The following is an 18,887-nucleotide window of genomic DNA, read 5'->3' on the forward strand; positions in this document are numbered from 1 at the left end:
GCGAAAGATCCGAAACGACGATCGGCCCCGTAGTCAACATCCGCCGATTTTATCGGCCCCTTCGCGTTTCCTTGATAATCCGCAACGTTGCCCGAGGCGATTCGTTCGCTCTCTGAGTTTTAGACGTCTGCTTTCGGCCGTCACGGGGGCTCGGATACGAAAACGCTTCCAAGAGCTCGCGAGATCGATTGAAAAGAGATACGTTTCGCTTTCCAATTCCTCCCCTTCCCCCTCCCCCACCGCGCGCAGAAACAACACGGGGCTATTCGATGCAACGCTGAATTCGAAGCTCCATCCTTCGGGAAAGAGAAATTTCGTAGCACGACGAGTAACATTGTTCACCGGGAAACTGTTGCTTTAATATTTTGATATAGCAGCGGTGAGTTTGTTGATTTATTTCAATAGGTGTCAAGTATCGCTCTCAAATGCATGGGAAGTAACGAACGAATTATTAATTTTATTGTTATCACTTTGGAAATCAGACGGCTTTTAATGAATTCTACTCGAATAATTGCTCTTAATGATAATCTTATTACTCCTGCTCGTTTTGTGAAAGTAAAATATTATTCATATTACAGTATTTCTATCGTCTTGGTAAATGTTAATATCCTATATATATGTTGAATTAATTACTTCGATACTGAACTTTTTTTCGTCCATGTTACGTTTGATATAAACATTGATCCGAAACTTGTACAAATTTCCAATCTTTAAATACTGTTATACCTACATATTTTCATATCTATTTATAAATCAGTTCAACATTGTAGCTCTAGAACTTTCTGTAAGTAATACTATCGAACAATAAGGTTATATAATTAGTTTGTTATAATAAATTTAAACATAAATTAAAATTTTCTTGCGTTTGGTACTTAACATATTTATATCGTTACATTGCACTTCTGTTTCTACGTTTTCATCCCTAAGTGACCTTCTTTACTTTTCTGCATGAAAATATCCTAATCCTAATCCTCCCACTCCATTGCACGATTCACTTTGGAGCACCCCATAGACCTTCCAACAGAATCTTTGAAAAGCAGCCCAGAATCACAAACATTTCAATTTTACAAATGTCTTTCAGCCATCGAGGTCCAACCACCTACCGCCCTCAGCAGGCTTAACCTAGTTTTCTCTAAAAGACGCAACATTGAACGAAATATCGTATGTGAAGATAACACGAGTAAAGTACAAACCAAAGGAAGATTTCTTTGTCGAGTAAGGTCGGGAATAATTTAAATATTTCCCCTATTGCATTTTGGAGAGAAACGGCTTTTTAGAAACTTCCAACGGGAAGTTCGTTTAATTTCGTACGCTTCCCACGGTCCACGCGCGTATTCGGGATACATTTGCGAAAATTTCCACGGGCACCGTCTCTGGCACGACGCTAAACGCGCACGAAGAAACACGAATGGCTTTGATACGCCGCCCGAACTAGCGAAATGTTCGCTCGTGCGTATTTCGGAGCGAACGTCTCTCGCCGGTCCAGGTGTTTGCAAATGTTCACAAAGTGGGAGCACGGGAGTTTCAAGTTCAATTAAAAACTTGAACGGCTACGGAGCCGTCGTGGAAGCTGGCCTGAATTGAAACGCTTGGAATATTTCCTTAAATTAATATTTCTAAGCGACAAAAAGAAAAGCGTAAATATATTTACCGGGTATCATGGTGTGTCCGGTGGATAGTTCGACAAAAAATAGAACTTTTGTTTGACAAAGCTTCTGAAATAAAGAAGAAAAGCTATATTTTAATGAATATTCAAATACGTGAAACAGAATAATTGTCTGACACCGACAAGTAGGAAGAAAAAGTAGAATAAGTATATGGTCGGACACAACCGAACTGTATAAGGTAATGATCAGACACGAACTGAAATAATATTGCTTTGTACTTTTGCATCTTAATTCACTACTGTAAGTTCAATTTATTTTGTTTCATGTGAGTCAGGCAATTGGAAAGTCATTATACTTACGCTAATTCATCCATCTATTCAACTTCTACATCTTGCATAATTAGATACCTATAATTATGTAGATTCATTAGAGTTAATACTATTTATCATTACTTTTATTTACTATATTTATGCAATTTAATATATAATTTCATATAAATGTTATAATATACATAACAATGTCCCTCATTCACACTGTATTACCTTAAGACGTTACTGACAAAATTTAATTCAAGATTCCTCCAACTTTTGCTTGTTCACAAATTTAACATAAATTCTCTATCTTCTCTTAATTTTTAAAAAAATTTTGAACTTCCAAGGAAAGACTTAAAGTTCCCCCGTGTCAGTTGCAAGCCAGAAAAATAATAAATACCGTCTCAAGTTCCCTTTTCCATTCAACATTGGCCCGCTTCTGTAAACATTGCTAATATCCACCCCCATTCAAGGCACGCTCCCCCTCTCTGCCCCCCATTATACCGTGCAAAACTGTACTCGAGCGGTTTTCCGCCTCGGCTGTTCGCACGGGCTACGAAGATTCTTCATTAGCGTGGCGAATTTCTATGATATTATTTCAGCCGAGCGAACGGGTATCCCGGGCAAGAATTCTCGGTTTAAGTAGCTCCGAGCTAGTACAGCGTAAGGACGTCGTGAAAACTTCCGAGTAGCTTGTGCTATAGCAAGCAATTAAGAGGATCATTAAAGCGAAGATATCGTGCACGCTTTAAAGCGATCGTCAACTGGGCGATGCGATAACCGTAAAAGAATACGACGAGTGGCGAGGGGGAGGGAGCGAAGCGGGACGGGGTGGGTATTAGCAGGAAGAAACCTCGTCATTTTGCACGCACGATCAACCGCCGACGATTGAGAGAAGAGTAAAGGAACGCCCGTTATATTATTGTTCCCGTAGACGCGAACTCTTAAGCGACGGACTCGTCTCGCGCCGCCTCAATTTCCGCGCGGAATTGCTGCCTCGAGACTAACATGCTCCCGACTTCTTTAACTATTCCCGGACCTAATGTTTGTGTTCAATTTACTCGGCGCGGGCCGCGAGAAGGTGCCGTATTTATGGACGCTATGGCGGAATTAAAATTGACAATAATATTCTACGGAACGAGAGACAGTGATACCTGTGAGAATTTGTCATTTGCACGAGTACTTGCATCAATTCTCAGTTGAATTCTCAGATTGAAATAGAAATAGGAAAGTTAAATAACGGAGCTCGAGAGAAAATAAATCCATGCGAGAAAACGAATCGTACGATTAATTTAGGCAGCGTATTTCTCGCGCCTTGAATTTAATCATCAATTGCACGATGGAATTGAATTCTATTGCAAAATTTTGCAAACATAGCTAAAATAAGTTCTATAAAGGTATGCACTCCATTTATGATGCCGATGGTTTACTGTGATTGTAGAATAAGCGAATGAGTAGACACATTTGAGTGGCATAACCCAATCATCAGGTACGTGGAAGTAGAATAAGACAAGGATCAGACAGTAGTAAATGGAATAAGGCAGTGAAAACACACATGATAACGGTCTGTGTATGCAAGTATAATATAATAATGAGATCATTAGACACAATTGAAAAAGAAGAGGTAATTGTCAAATATTAAAATGTAGGATAGGATAGTCATCAGAGAAAGGCAAGTGGGGTAAGCTAACGGTCAGACACAATCAAGTATGTCGAACTCATTCAAATAATATATTCAAATAGCGATTAAAATCATTCAAGAAGACTAAAGTAATGGTGTATACAATCAAAGTAGAATAAGGTCGTGGTCAGACACGATGAAGTACAGTGAAGCAGGCGTTACGTCCAAGTAAGTGGAATAAGACAGTAGACTTATCCAAGTAATGGATTAAAATTATGAATAAAATCATTTGAGAAGACTAAAGTAATGGCGAAAGTAATCCAAGTAGAATAAGCTCATGGTCAGACATGATGAAGTACAGTAAAGCAGGCGTTACGTCCAAGTAAGTGGAATAACACAGTAAACAGACCCATTCAAATAATATATTACAATAGCGATTAAGAGCATTTAAGAGGACTAAGGTAATGGTCAGAGTAACTCAGAGTAGAATAAACACTTGTCAGCACATGCAAGTAGAAAAAGGTAATGGCCAGGACACAATACTATCATATTAAATATACTCTTGCAATAATAGCAAAGCAACCTCATTGATCAGCCAATACGTCATTATTCTGTAACTAAAATCCTCTATCTCCAGACAAAAATCGAAATAAAGTCTCTACGATCAAATAAAAATGGCACTCCTCACTTGACTAACCAATATTAAGCAAACGATATGGACCTTTTTCAACGATCTTAAATATACATATCTGAGCTAAAAAATTCTGCTAGTTTGTCTCGTTCGCAGGATATTCGTTGTCGATTCTAGCTTCGTAGTTTTTCCACGGTCGTATCGTACAGCGAGAACTCCCCTTTTGGCCTTAATCCAATGGATTTGGTTGCAAAGCATTGCATTATTTTTTTTTTCAAAACTCGCAATACACGGGATCGTCCGATTTGCATGTGTACCACGAATCGAAACCACGAAAAAGAACATAGCCATGCACGTGACATACGGCTGTCACGTGCGCTGAACGTCATAGTGAGCGCATCGGGGCCAAGCATCGACAGCTGTTCTAATGTCTCGTCTTCTGGATGGATATTTCTGTACCATTTGATGCATACTTGATAATCAGGTTGATCGATATCGGTGTTGCCTCAAACGTTTCAGGCTCCCTCGTTAATTTAAACGATTTTACCCCTAGCCCTCCAATCCGGGGAGGTTTCGGCCTAATATTTTTTATTTGTTATTAACTTTAGACAAATGAATAGAAAAAGATACGACACGTTCTTCGTGGAATGTAGCAGGACTGTAAAATAGTGATACGGTCATATTTTGTCTTTATTTTTAGGAGAGTTTTGCAATTGAATCACGTATAAGAATATTTTTGGTAAACTAAGTAACATAAAAATGAAAATGCTATAGAATAAAAATATATTTACCCTACAAGACCATAATATTATACACATTAATCATAGTGGATTATTTTCTAGCATTATGATTCAGAATCACAAGTTCAATTTTATAACATTGACTTTATGCGTTGACTAATTGTAGTATGACTAATTGCATCGCATTATTATACACGAGACTATTCTGAGTACATCCGTTACGTTAAAGTACCCTGAATATAGAATAGAAGGATCCTTATTACTTCAAGGCTAATAAACATTATATTTTATAATAAATGCTACTATTACGTTTAAACTTTGAAGATGACCAACACCTACAAAACGAAAATCTTCCACCACATATAGAATACATTGTTCGAATAAAAAATAAACGCATGTCAAAGCCACAAAGTGGCCTGCATTATAAATCAGTAGATAAGGGTAGCAAGGCACAGACAACTAGAATAAGGTATTAGGAGATAATGAATGCAATGTACGGGCAAGTGGAATAAAACATTAGGAGACACTGACTGTAATGCACTAGGAAGTAGAGTAAGGTATTCATCACAGACAGAAGTTTAATCCATCTCATTAAGATAGTTTTGTTAATGAAAATGTATTACTGTCTCGAGGTAATTGATACCTTATATTCATTACTATTAATTGACATCGAATCGAATTGTCCATAGAAATTGCAGTACTTTTACATTATCCAGTTTTAGCAAATAATTTGTACAAGTTACTCATATTTGGATCTACACAGATAATATAAAATCGCCAAAAAGGAAAGAACGATACGATGGCGGAGGAGATGCCACAGGTTATCATTTCTGACCAGACAGCGCTATACACACGTTCCTTATCCACTCGATTATTTAGAAGGACTCTTTTCACCAATTCACGAGTCAGTTGAAGACACTCCAACGTTCCACAGGATATTTTCAGGACACTCTAAACATTTAGGTAGGTCTGAAAATTTATTGCGCATTTTGGTCACGTCTGGAGAGATGATTAAGAAGTCATACAATAGAAACGTACATGTGTGTATGGACTAAATATATAAAATTTATAATCAAGAACAATTTTTTCACGCAATTTTAATTTTACAAATAATTTTCAAAAATTTCACTAGCATGGAATGTCTGAACCACGTTCATAAGTGCTACGATTCTAAAATACCACGAATTCCCGTGCCAAAATGTTCTATTCTTCGTGTACCTTCCATCCACGCCGCGAAGATATGAAAAATAAAGAATCGTGCGGCACGTGCCCATAATTTCACCCCTCCTTGTTTTGGAGTCGTAATGGTGTCACTCACAATAGCAAATCGTTCGCGAAAACGTAATATCGACGCTGACATAAAACGTCGCTCGCGAACGAAATATACAATCGCACAAAGACTCGGCTAACTAACAATATACCGACACAAACACGGCCTCGAGGCCTTCGTTAGGCTGCCAACGAGTGTTCCTTGTCACGAATTCGCAGATGCGAAACAATGCGTTACGGCCAGTACGCACGACGACAACTGGGCCGCAAATTACCGCAGAATGTGTCACTGAGAATCGAATAAATCTGGAGCATTCTTCAACCGAATCGTCTCGAACTTTTCGCGCGAAAAATCATTACAACGAAGAACTTGCTCGGGGTCATTTATTATCCAGGCATCTAATTCAACAACGATACCAAACTTTCTTTTGAAGGAAGATACTTTGAAACTTGTACAATAATTAAGTAGTACAATCAGAACCTCGAAATAAATTATTGAGAATTATTGTGCGAGCTGAATATTTTAAAATTAAATTTAAAATTGGTCAAATTAATTTCACCGCGATTTGATTTTTTTATAGATAGCATCATTATTATTTTTCAGTTAATTTTAGTAGCAATGACGATAATTCTAACACCTATGACGATGAAAAAGTTGTATACAATCTAAACATGCAAAATTGATTTACACACGCATAACTTGTTATTTTATTTCTTCGTCAAATAATCGCTGTAGCATTACTACAATTTATAAACGACGATAGAATACAAATATATGAAATTAAGAAGCAGCGAAAAGGAAATATATGTACACATTTCTCTTTAACCAATAATAGAAATTTTTAACAGACCACTCGTTCCCATTCGACGAAACACACATTGGCAATCGACGCAATGCAGCATTGTGCAACGACTGACATCTTGCACGGAAGTTTTAATTTCGACTCCTCCTTTGAACCGTTTACAACCGAACACTAATTCGTACGCGGGACCACGTTTCGTATTTCGTGTTTGCGAAGCCAACTTCAAAGGAAATTTCCGCGCTTTTAAATCCGAAGTTAAAAGGTTTAACAAGCGAAGCAATATTCGATGGAGAGAACAGGGAAACGGAATCTCCTGATTCGCGTTCGCGTGAATGCGATAACTGCTCAAAGAGTGAGAATTATTTTTCCAGAATTCCACAATGGGATAGCGATGGGGTCGATACGAACTGAATACTATCGATACGCGAATATCGATACAAAGTAGCTAGTGTGATAAGGCATATTGGTAATTAAAATAACGAACATAGCTCTTCGTAGAAATGAATGAATTAATATTTTATTTTTCTATTAAAAAAATTTCAAAATTCATGTTTGTTTTCATTTTCATCAATAGAATCCAATATGTTATAAACATTTTGTATGAAAATTTTATTAAGTAATTAAATTGGTCCCATTGCTAGATTCAAGTGACCATGTCAATTTGAATATGAACATCTTCTGGTAAGAATTAAAATAGAAATTAAAATATGCGACTTGACGTACAAAGTTTCCATTCACCCATAACTAAATTTAGAGATAAAACAATCTAATCATACTACATCTCTCATAAAGCACAATGACTATGAAATTTCAAAATTTTAAATAAAAGGGAGATAAATAACATTGTTTTAATTTACTTTATAAAAATAAAAACAATGGTATTCTGCCCAGAGTATTTCTAATTTAAACTGCACTATCGAATCATCCTCGACTGTCAAAAACACCTGAACGCTGGACTGCGGGGGAGGGTGTCTCATCCAGGTAGCTCTTTTATTCCTGGTTCTTCTCGTGTTTATATTCAGGACAGCGGCAGAATTCTCGCCCCGTGGCGAGTTCCGTAACGAGTTCTGTCAATTTTCAAACTCGCTGCCGAATATTGAAACACGAGTCAAAGCGACGCGGAAATATTTATCGCGAACGGAAGCGAGGAACGAAAAAGAAGACCAGAGAAGAGGGAGGGCGGAAGCAAGCTAGCGGAAAAGCCCTGCTAATCTGCGAGCTCTAACCCATGCAGCCGGAAATGAATCGCGAGTAAGACTCCCGATATAATGAAAGGAAAAACATCGAGGAATAAGCTGTATTCTGTTTTTCCAGCCCCTTGCGCCTCTATACCTTTCTATCGGCGAATGCTTCCGGATTTGAAATTACTTCCGTCGGCGCCATTTTTCCTACGAGCCTTGCATTATCAAAGCCCCCAAACACGGTTAAATTAACGTGATAGCTGGTTAAATTGAAGAAACTTTTAGTCCAAAGAGAAGTAGCAAGCATTAATTATGTTAATGGCCATTGAGATATTTATTAAACTATTTGATAACTTTCAATAAATAAATTTTGAAACTGATTTGAAATCCTATTGGGAGTGAGCAAATTTTAATTTCATTTATTAGGGAATAGATATAAAAGACAAAGTATTTAATAATAGAAGACATTGATTATTAATCTAGGTAGATTAATTAAGATTTATATTCCACAGTATTAAAATTTAACCATTATACTTTTGTACAATCTTAGAGAAAAAAAAAACTTCTTAATCTCATTCTTATACATAGAAGACTACATAAAATATTTTAGAGAACAACCACTGTGCTATCTACTATTCTACCTGAATTGATAGTGACTAATTGACAATACACCAACAGGAATAAAACTCGATTTTGATTAGAAAAATACACACCAAACGTAAAATGTGTATCGTGTAATAACTCAGCCAGTAGATAGGAACAGCACTGCACAGACAAGTGGAGTAATCCAACAGTAGATAATGACTGGCATGGGTAGACGAGTAGACTGAGACATCAGTAGATAAAAACGGCAATGCATTGTAGAATCGTGTGGAATAAACAATCAGTAGATAAAGACTGCAATATAAAGGGCAGTATAACCATCCATCAGTGAATAACTGCAGCTTTGGACGGGCAAGTAGAATAAGGCAATCGCCCCAGACAGGAGATTAATCTTCGCTACTGGAAAAATCGTTTTGCGAATAAAAGTGTGTAATAAATTGCAGTTATGTTTGTACTTTGAACAGATCTACACTAACGGGATGTTAAGCCCAAACACGTAATGTTCGTTTTTTGATTAGAATAAAGACACGTCAAAGATGGAGACTGTGCTGTGTAATAACTCATTTCAGTAGATAAGGTCTGCAATGCACGGGGAAATGGAATAAGCTATCAGTAGGTAATGGCTGCCAGGTACAGACAAGTATAATGCGGCATCAGCAGATAAATACTGTATTCAACAGGAAAGTAGAATGAGGCAATCACCACAGACAGAACATCAATTTACTCTGCAGGTACAATTGTTTTGAGAATCAAAATAGAAACCACTCCACTGTGTCCATTTATTTCTTGGAATAGTTATTTCCAATTAATTTGCTAGTATAATTCACAAAACAAGTGTCTTAAAAATGATGACTGAATCGTAGAATGTAAGGTGAGTAAATTATAATAAATTTTTTTCTAATTCACGAGGCTCGACTAATTCAACCTGCTTGGTAATTTAAATTATATACTTGGAAACAAAAGGATCTAAGAGTACATGGACGTTTGCATCGCTTCGAAGAATGCGAACATTTCTGGAAAAATGGGAAATATAAACGTCAATATTAGCATATCAAGAAAACGATAAAACACTTCTGACATGACAGCTCCATTCTCTCGCTCCCTTTCCACTCGATTATTCAAAAAGATCCCTGCCAAGAATTCACGAACTGAATCGCAAGTACAACGTGTTACTCCACGTTTGTCGAAATAAAAAATAGAATGAAGCGTAAACGGTATTACATAAACATAAACTGGAGTTTCCGGTAACAAGGAGACTTTGGTACATCACGCAGAGCTTCGAAGCAAATAATTGCACGACTCGTAGGAACGGAATGAACAAAGGATCTTATTATTCGAAGAGAAGAGAAGAAACGAAACGAAACAAATATCAACTTCAACAACCTTCTTTTCAATGAAAAGAATTTTTAATATCGCTGTGCAAACAGTCGCGATGAAAGGAGATGTTCATACTTGAAAACGGAATATCGTACGCGTGTTTCGAGACGATAATTCGATTACGCCGCGCGATAATCCCAACCGAGATTACCCGAATTTCCTCTTTGAAATCAAGAGTGAGGAATATGCGTATGGTACTCGAAAATCCGCAATTGGGAACGTGAGTGCGCGCACGTGATGGACGTATCGCTTCGTCCTCATCGCGTTGCATCGATAGTAGCGCTCGAACAAACGTCGATACGTTATTAGGGTGGTATTGCTGCTACGCGAGCTTACGCGAATAATAAAATCGTGATACGGAGGAACGCATTCAATGCTTCGAGATCTTGCGACATTCTGACAATGCAGTCTGAGCACTTAAGTCGATGGAGACATTTTTGTAGATGTCTACGTTAAATTTAGATGCTAACAAAGGGAGAAACATTGTTGTTATACTATAATTGGATCCTATGAATATTCTATACACGTATCTATAAATTATTCTTAATGAAGGTTCATATAAATTCATCGACGAAAATTCGCGAGAAATTTGAAATTATAATTTAGGAAGATTTTAATTGTAAATTTTAATTGACATGCTATGTTTTATACAGAGAAATTATATGTATATTTTACACAGAAACTTAATTTGTGATCTGAAATTTGTTGCTTTGCATTTAAATGAAGTATGTATATCATAAAATATGGCGGTCTTCAGTTATGTTTATTTCGAGAAATTTTAAGGTTTTTTGGTAATGTACTTGTACCTACTTGTATTTATTTCGTGTTTAATATCACTGTATAAAGGAAGCTCTTTAAATTGTAATAATTGTGTTATCAGTAAACATAACCAATAAATCAATAAAATAATAAATTAAATTGTACATTGTATTTAATATTACATTTAAATTTTTGTTTAAGGATTCATACCACGTTTGTACATCAGGAATAAATCGACGAATACAATTGCACATTTCCAATCCATCCTACAATTACTAAAAATAAAAAAATTAACTCTGTAGCACCCAAAAAATTGACTCACACAAGGAATAGTTTTACTATCCCCAGAGAAAAAAAAAGTCTTGCTTAAATATTTCGAAGTGGCTTCAGAGGATCAAAGTGTCGATAAAAATTTTCGATCGGCTTTTCAATTCCGCGGATCCTCGCGGTGCATATGGCCACCGCAGGAAGCGGAAATTCCCCGTAAATATTCGGCGACGTTTCGATTCGTTTCGACGCGGTGGCTGCGCACGGTGGCTCGAGTAGCCGCAGCTAATGCCCGTCAATCAGAAACGGCACGTAGTAGCCCGCGATAAATAAAAGTGTTCCCTCCGTACACCACCCCTCCCCCCCCCGCACCCCTCCGCACCGCCCGAATCGTGCGTGTATATTTACCGGCGACTATTTTAAAGCGCCACGCGCGTAAATGCGCGCCGACGACGAGGAAGTCGGTGACGCGCCCTCTGAATGAAGAATGCAACAAATACCGAGACCGCGATTGCAACACTGTGTCTAGTAATATTCCGTAATTACTCGATGGTCGGTGATCTCTGCGGGGGCGGCTCGAGAATGCGATGGCTTGCGGTTAAGATGAAACTCTTGTTGATTTTGGGAGTACCAACGGAGTAACACTGCAGGTGAAATACTTCTATTTGTGGACCATTTATATTTATTTCGTTTAAATTTATGATTTACGATATATAGGAATAAAAGAAAGAAATATACTCGATCGGGAGGTTTTCATACTCATAGATTGAGTACAATTTTTATATGTAATTTTTATAATTTAATTTCAGTTTAAACATGGTTTTTACGATTCTATTTCAATTCCTTGAGATCCGTGATAGTTATTTAATTTCTATTATTACTACTTCTACTATTCTACTATTCCATTATTTCTATTCAGTTCTAATTCTTCCGTATTCGTCGTAATTTAATTTCAAATCATATATATGTCCTTTTCAATGTAATTTCGATTCTTATGATATGTACCATTCAATGCCTGTCAATTCGATACAACATTATATTCGAATTCTTTTATATCGATAATAATTAAATTTCAAACCGAACTTCCTTTCAGAATTCAATTTCTATGCGCGTACAATATTGATAATTTATTTTCCCATTATTTTTCCTATTCAATTTCCACCAGCCCACATTAACAAGACAATATCGTCACCAGCTGACCGTTATTTATCCCGAAAACATTCTCCAGAACCGTGGATAGAGGATTCACTCTCGGATTCGTCCAACGGACGTTCATCGCTCAATCGCGTTGGCCAGCGTGCGCTCCTTTCATTTATTTCTCTCCGTGTGGGACTCGAGGGACGACCCGCGACGACCTGTGCACGATCGCGAAAACGAGAATGTGCGAGAGAGCCTCGCGAAAAAAGAAAGAAAGGAAAAAAAAAAGAAGAAAGAAAAAAAAAACGTACGCCTCGCATACGCGCGTGCCCGTCGCGTCGAATCCCCGTGCTGCACACGAGGCGAACCATTAATTAAGATCTTTCGATCCGAGGGAACGATCTCCGGGCCGTCTGAAATGAGGCGAAACGACGCGAACGGCTGTACAGAAACGCGCGAGTAACGTCTCATTAGGCACAGATTGACCTAATTACGAAAGGAAACGTCTGGCGCACTCGAGAGTCGCCAGAGTCTGCAGTTGGTGCGTTGCCTGCCTTTCTGTGTAAAATTGGAAATCGTTCTCTATTTATAGCGCTTTTCCGATAGGGTCACCGAAGCCGGACAAATATGGAACAATGCACGGGGAGCAACAGGGAGCGTAACGCGCGCTCTTGTGTCACGCGTTATTGTTTTTTTTCCCACGTTATTGTTTCCGTTTCTTTCGGTTACGTTCATCCAGGGAAAATTGGCGACCGGCTTTGTGCGACCGTAATAATTACACAAACTTTCCATAGTCTGTTTAGTCGACGATGTATCATATAATGTTTATTCAATCATTCATTCAATATTTATACATATATTTATTCATTTATTCATTTATTTATTCGACACTGTGGTATATACATTTTATTCATTTAATGATGCTGCAAATAACTTATCGAAACCATAATGTACTTTATGTAAATTATTTATTCATTCATTTATTTAGTTACTCATTGATTTATTCACTTGTTTATTCAACGTTATATTATATGCAGTTTATTTATTCAATAAATGAATACGCACATAATTTATTCATTAAATGATACATACTTTTAAAAATTCCAGTGAAATGTGAATATGATTTTCATTCCAAATATGGCTCATCCTGTTAAATTTTTCTCCAACAAGAAATTACTTCATAGAGCCAACTACATATACACATATACATATACATGCTACATATATCCTTCCTCTAAAGTTACATTATTAATAATATATTACATCTCATACAGTAAGTTAGTAAGTTATCGATTCATAATCATATACAGTAACTGTAGTTATACAAAATAGTACTGCAGTTACTAAAAAGTAAATTCTTCATGCAGTACGTGTTCTTCCTCTGTGTGGAAAGTCGTAAGAGTAGTCTCGTGGGAGTATGAATGAAAAAAGAATTGATGTTAATATTCCAACTTCTTAACCAATATTACCAAGACGCTCATAGCGGGAATACGAAAGTAAGCACACTTGGGAAACAGTAGAATTGCAAATTCCCTTCCCAAGTTTCCTGGACGTCTGGCCAATGTAACACGTGTCATAATCTGCACAGTCTATTTTGCAAGTGACGTTGAAGCGGAACAAGATGTCCAACTTGTCTTTTGTCGAGCCCTGTGACTCTATGAGTTGTTCCTGTATATGCTTACCATCCTAAAATTGAACTCTCTCTAGATCGAATTTACAATGTGTCCATGCGAATAGTGTTGGCTGAGACTTTTCTTTATATTAATATAAAAAAAAACCCTTTGCAAAGTTCAGCGAACTTTCTACTTAATACAGTAAATATCATTTTAAATGTAGCATATTGGCGTTTGTGAATTCAGCAAAAATTCTTTGCTAAATTTAGGCAATATTCTGGTTACATTAATAAATGGAAGTAAAACAATCATGAATCTCAAAAATGTTTTCAAAGCACATGGTCCAAATAACAAATAAATAACACCTTGTTTGAGACTCCGCTATTACAATTACTTAATTAAATGAAATTTGAAGCATGGATGCTTTTTCACAGACACTATTAAACCTTCCACACAGTTATTTTCCAAATCTACGGCAACCTTGACTTCGAATCGATCCAAACAAATCACGAGTCACCGAACGCTTCGCGGAACAAAATTTTACTGTCATGTTTATGTTCGTGGGCGCGTAAACAGTAAATCGAAGCCGAACGACCAAGGCCGGCGTTCGAGAAGTCACTTTTACTCGTCGACGATTTCTGCTACGTTCTTGTTGGAAAACAACGTCGAGTTACGCTGTTGGGCGCGTCAAATAACGTTCGATTTAATTAGTTCCCATTTATTCGATCTGTTCAGTGACTACATGTTCGATATCGATTTCCTGGTGTATGAAAACAATTTCATACCTTTATTTTTAGTAGCAAAATCAACGTTTCTCCTATGTAAAAGTCAGAATGAATTTTTGTTAATTTGTAGAATAGAGCTATAGTAACGAGTGTTAGGGTTGGCTGACCTAGGCGGTCACATTCTACTGATTAAAAGGTAACCGATATTTTGGATTGAATATTTCCATGCTTTGGGTTAATAGAATTATAATATTTTCTATCTAGATGCTTGGAATGATGGTTTTTGTTTAATTGTTGAGACACATGGGATGAATGTTCCAACTGGCTGACCTAATTTGTCACATTCTACTTAATGTGATGAATATGATTGATTCTCACATATTTCTTTTTATTCAACAATGTAAAGAATATGAAAATGAAATGTAATACAGATTAATGTACAAAAATAAATAATGTTACACAATCAGAATAATTAATAACACTTCTTTTGCTTTGAACGTGCTTTTTTCCATTGTGTAGTATCGAATATTTTTTCTACAATAATTCTAGTCTACACTAATTGTTTATACTCCATTTTAATATTGTTTACATTCCTCGTAATTGTTCATATGGAATTTAAATTAACAATTTTAATAGTTCCTATACAACGAACCTATAAACGCTCACATGTCGAAACCTTCATTAATAATGATACAACGATGATGTTGTTGACTTGGTATTGTTTCTGAATAATTAGCAAACTTAAAAATTTAACTATGTCGTCAGATATCACAATGAAAACTTTTTAACGTTTTAAAAATTTCTTGAAAATCCCAATTGTTGATTGACTTAAACATTCTACTGAATACTAATTAGTCGCCACTGCCCATTAAACATTCTCTCCTACTTGGCCTAATATAATTAATTTTCTCTCTGCGTAAACAAACGCCACTATAAATTGTTGTTTAACACGAAAGGAACGTGTAATAAATACAACCCTAACTAACCAACTTACGACATCCGTATTCTACTGACTAATAACCGACCACTATTCTACATTAATTATATTCCACGCTTCGGGTGATTTAATTAATGTGTTCCATGTGTAGACGCGTGACATGACGAATTCGTTCTAACCCGCGAGAGGTGTCTGACAAATATAAGCACTGTCCGAAGTAGACCGGCATATTCTACCAAAACAAGAAGTAAGAGTTGCTGCTGAATAATTAGCCGTCTACTTGTCCAGTGCGAAAAAATTCTTAGAATAATATGCATCTTGACTAATTTTCGAAATTTTATTTTCTTTAATTAAATAACTAATACATATTTAATGGATAAAAATCAATTTATAAAGGACAAAATATTTGGAAAGTCACGACAGAGGTATGATAAATATTTTGTTTACATATTACCAGACGGAAATAAAATCGGACTTGAAACTGTTCTCGGACAGGCATGATGCAACGCCCGAGTTAGGTCTGGGTTAAACGTATCAGTTGTCAGTTGCTTTTACGTAGCAACAATTTCTCGACTCCTTGATTTCGACTGTGATTATTTCAGCATGAATCACGCTCCGAAGATAGTAAGAACGAGTAACATTAATTATATAAAATGCCACTTTGCTTTAAAAAGTAGCGTAAGTTTAATTAAAATAAATATTGTGTCAGAGCTATGCTTAGTTAGAAGCTAAACAATTCACGCCCAAGGATATTGAATTTTACGAATTACTCATTTGAAATTCAACTGTCAAATGGAATTGCAAATGCGTCTATTTTGAAACTGGTGGAAGGCCATTTGCAACCGACGAAAACATGCTTTAATTTGGAGATTTCTAAATGTACGAATTTGCATATGTCTGAGAGCGCGAGAATCATATTTTTATTTTCGTTGTACACACGCACACATCTTGACACATTCTTATTCGCCTAATAAGAGCGAAATCACGATCGAAAACGTTGTATTGATCGAAAATATCAAGTTTCCGATGTCTATAATAAGTTTTCATAATCTTACATAGAGTGACTCACTGTAGTATTCACACTCCCTTAGCCGCTGACTTTAAACGGTTGCTTTATTTTTAGGATAAAATGTCATAGGATCCTTAACGATAAATACGTATGCACTATATTAAATGGGCTCTCAATTACCATTAACGATTGTGAATGATAACAATTCAATATCAACTTACTTTATTTAAAATGTCATTAGAGATAAATGTGAAACATAATATTGATTATAAAAATGGTGATTGTTAGACTCTGGATTTAATTCATATTTTATTGCACAATATAATATATTAATACATAAATGGATCACTATTTCATTTGATGAAACTGTATATATTCTACAATAGGATTAAGATACCTTTCTCACCCTTTAAGTACACCATGAATGAATAGAATTCACTGTGTATCAATTATTTTTCGTGTTCACTCTACGAGAGCAAATATTTTTAGAATTATTACGTCTTCGCACTTCGTAGTTCACTGAAGTTCCTGTCTTTACTTGTTTGGAACTGTCACTTCTCACAAAATTTACACAAATTTAAAGCTCAATTATTACACGGCATTTTCAATTATTATACGAAAATTTATCCTAAGAGAATATCAACAATCTCAAGTCACAAACTAAAGAAGTACGAATTCTTCTCTTAATCACGGACACAACACAAGAAAAATTAAAAGAACATCACTTTAAACAAAAAACAATACTACTTTCACAGTCACATCCCCGCACTTCCGCATGCTCCAATTACACGCGAATCAAATATTCCCCTCGACGCTATCACAACTCTTCAAGTCACCTTAACAGTTCTACATTTTCGTATCCACATCATCCCCAATCCCTACTCTTAACACTCAACAAGTCCAGTAGCATGATTCGTGGACTCGAAGAAGGACACAGGTTAGCACCCCGTCAGCTCACATTTAATACTCCGAAAGACCGGACTCATAATTGGCCAAGACAAGCGCTGCTCGGAAACGATCAGGTCAACTTTCCAAGAGCGACCAGTTAACCCAACATCTGTCATCGGAGCAACGTATCGCGCGTCGCCCCTCCGGCAACGATGTCGGACGATATTACGATCGATCACTGTCCAACACGCGATCGACAACAACCTTAATCGATCTCGACGACGGCCAGGACGCGTCGCGGCGCAAAAACCGCGGCCAGAAACCATCGCGCCACTGCGAACGCAAAGGTATTAAAAAAGAAGAAGGGGTCCAGGCCCGTGGAAAAACCAGGCAGTCCATAAATCGCGTAATTAGCGTGAATTCCCGCTGAAATCCGAGAACACCCGCGGGGAAAGGCGCGATTGCGCGTAAATCACGGTGCCGCGTCCCCGCGTTCATTTGGCGCGTAAAAACCCCCGCTATCGCATTACCTTGTCAACGAAATCGTCCTGTGTCCCGCCAACCAGCCGGAACAACAACTTCCTCACATTTTCAGCCCCTGGATGCGTTCGCGTTCCTCGCGGAGGACAACACAATCTCCGTTCACCAAATCGCACTTCACTCGGCGGGGCCAGAAAACAAATTTGGAGAAACTGATCCTCAGGCTCGAGCTGAGTGTTATATTCCGAACGTATCGGTTCTTCGATTAACTAGCTAATTGGTGGGCTCCTTTGGTATTAAGATTCGGAGGTGAGGGACTCCTGGACACTGAATAATCTAGGAGTAATTCTAGGTTTTTCTAGGCGATCTCTTTCGGGACTCTCTAGTATTTGGAGAAACTCCAGGATGGTGGTAAATCTTGCAGTACACTTGACGCTCCAGGAGTTCCAAGGGTGACGGGAGAACTCGATGTTTCTCTAGTTTTCTATCTTCCTGCGCGATCTCCTTAGCGGTTTTCTAGTACTCGGATGCGACGAACTCCGAAACACTGTACTCTTCTTCGCACTAGACACACCGGGAGTTCCAAGGATAACGGAAGAACTCTCCACTTTTCTGTCTTCCTATCTTCCTAGGCAATCTTTTTTGGTATCGTAACATTCGGATTTAATAAACCCCAGCACACCGACTTCTGTACACTGATCGCTCCAGGAGTTCCGAAGAACCCCGGAACAACTTCCCGTCCTTCTATCTTCCTATCTCCTGAAATACCAGTACACAAAACTCCAAATACTCTCAGGAGTTCCCGTGGAACACCGAAAGAACTCACCCCCTGTTCTTCCCCCTTATACCTTCTTATTCCGCTTTTTATTGACACCGCGCGCGAACGTGGCCCGTTATGGCGCCGCTGTCCGCGATCAGCGACGCAACGT

At 37.5% G+C, this 18,887-nt stretch overlaps 1 long non-coding RNA gene across 1 annotated transcript in view; it reads right to left on the reverse strand.

Annotated features, from left to right (window-relative positions):
* The window catches only part of LOC128893210 (uncharacterized), a 36,866-nt gene extending 18,081 nt beyond the window's left edge, over window positions 1-18,785 (reverse strand). The window contains exon 1 of the long non-coding RNA XR_008461272.1: window positions 18,009-18,785. This is a non-coding gene — a long non-coding RNA (uncharacterized LOC128893210). The remainder of the gene's footprint in view (window positions 1-18,008) is intronic.
* Window positions 18,786-18,887: the final 102 nt, after the last annotated feature.

Source organism: Hylaeus anthracinus, unplaced genomic scaffold (genome assembly GCF_026225885.1).
Source record: "Hylaeus anthracinus isolate JK02 unplaced genomic scaffold, UHH_iyHylAnth1.0_haploid 27254, whole genome shotgun sequence".
In the NCBI taxonomy this organism is placed as follows: domain Eukaryota; kingdom Metazoa; phylum Arthropoda; class Insecta; order Hymenoptera; family Colletidae; genus Hylaeus; species Hylaeus anthracinus.